General features: G+C 41.5%; 2 long non-coding RNA genes across 2 annotated transcripts in view; one reads left to right on the top strand and one right to left on the bottom strand.

The window, feature by feature from the left end:
• The window catches only part of LOC103129999 (uncharacterized), a 14306-nt gene that overhangs the window by 8230 nt on the left and 4182 nt on the right, over positions 1-1894 (bottom strand). The gene's annotated exons all lie outside the window — the stretch shown is intronic.
• Positions 1-1894, top strand: part of LOC107834366 (uncharacterized) — a 9926-nt gene that overhangs the window by 6499 nt on the left and 1533 nt on the right. The gene's annotated exons all lie outside the window — the stretch shown is intronic.

The raw sequence follows: 1894 nt of genomic DNA, 5'->3' as shown, positions 1-1894 counted from the left end.
ACGACCAGGCAGAAATAAATCGTATTTAAGTAAAATATTGGAACTGAGCATCAAGATCTGTTTAAAATCACAGGAAAGGTCCGGTTCTGGTTCTGGAGAACCAGGACCGGCTCAGACTTTTACTAATTTATCTCAAGAAGTTTTAAGTCTTAGTTTGTAAAGTAGGTCAGTGTTTCAGCCCTCAGCAGCTTCTTAACGACGTTATGAACTTTCTAAATGCCTCCAGATGTTAATGACCAAGTTTTGATGTGAGCAGCATCCAGTGAGGAAACACTTCTGGAGGCGAAGAACCAAAAATCTAATTCATATTCTGCATCTCAGAAACGCTCTGCTTTCTGCTGCTCTGACACAGAACCTGCAGCGTTCGGAGCATCACGGCGAGCCGGACGCAGCAGCAGCCTCCTGCAGCAGGGCTGAACGTCCGCCGCCTCCGTCTTTCCCCTGGAGGTTTACCCAGAGCGGTGGGGTGTAAATCCTGGATATCACCCCTCAGCTGTAATCTGCCCCTCAGAGGCGCCTGCCGGGTTTCAGACCGACGCCTTTTGGGCAGGATTATTCAGAGAGAATCAAACGGCGGAGAGGAAAAGTCAATCTAACTCAGATGAAATGAGAAGACGGAGCAGCTGAAGCTGTGATGAGAATCAGAAAAAGTTTTACTGAGGTTTCCGTCAGGTTTCCAGTGAAGATGGTTTAGAAACGATGCAGAACGTTAACATTTATTTACTTCCATCCAGTTTAACCTTCTGCAAAATGAAACATATTTAAAGAAACCTGAAGTTTAACAGATCATAACAGAAAACCAAACCTTCTCTAACAATAATACACAAAATGACTAAAGTAAAACTTCGCCTGCATCAACCCTCAGTCTGTTTTATCGCTTTGTTGGACTTTCAGTGAGAAACTAACGAAATGAAGAAACGATGAAAAGTGGATGAAAAAGTTCCTGAATGAGGCTTTGAATCAGGTTTACAGTCAATAAATGTCATTTTGTAAATCCCTGGTCTTATTTGCCTCTAAATAAAACCAAAGCTGATGACAAACGTAGTGTGTTCGTTTTTATTCCTGATGTTCTGGTTGGTACTGGAAATAAAACCAGAATCCGTCTCTTCAGCAGCCGTCTGAAACGTTTTCCAGAGCGCCGCTCAGATCCTGGATCAGCTTCATTCTCATGGAGCTGAGAAAATCAACAAAGAATGAATTAGATTCAGCTTTTTATACGACACCATTTATCAAGGCATCTAATGGAGAAAAATGATCAGTGGAGAGTTCAATCCGTTCTCTGATGGATTTATTTACATTTTTATTTTAAATGTTACTCTGAGCCTCAGAGCAGAAAACGCTCAAAGATGAAAATCAACGATAATTCAAGATGCTCATTCAGGATTATGAGGAAATATTATTTAATACGTTCAGCATCAGGTCTGCGTGTCTTTCAGTGTTAAAGTCTGCCACTATGACGTTTGTCACTAACATTAAGCCTGAATTACAACACAAAACAAAAAACAGAAATAGTTTTAATGTTTTCACATTTGAGAAAAACCAAAGCTCAGATATTTGAAAGACCTGAAATTAATAAATCTAACAGGAGGAGTATCTGGAAAAATGTTCCCAGATATCATTTCTATGTGCCGACAGAGATGGCATTTAAACTCCTCTGTTCAGTCCCATGATGCTTTGCTCTAACCTGTGACTCAGGAACCTACCTGGCAGAAACCAAACGCTGAAGTAAAATAAATCAGAGGTGAAATGAAAGTCTGAGCTGCTGACATGAACCATGACCTCTGATGTCGGGCCTCACCGTTTTACCTGGGCTCTGAATGGCAGTGTGTGTGTGTGTGTAGGTGTGTGTGTGTAGGTGTGTGTGAACATGGTGAAGCTGAATTCGCCTGCAGAC

The sequence above is a fragment of the Poecilia formosa genome, unplaced genomic scaffold (assembly GCF_000485575.1).
Source record: "Poecilia formosa unplaced genomic scaffold, Poecilia_formosa-5.1.2 Scaffold597, whole genome shotgun sequence".
NCBI classification, from domain to species: Eukaryota; Metazoa; Chordata; class Actinopteri; order Cyprinodontiformes; family Poeciliidae; genus Poecilia; species Poecilia formosa.
Note: the sequence above shows the minus strand (reverse complement) of the source record. Positions and strands in the feature narration are given on the sequence as shown.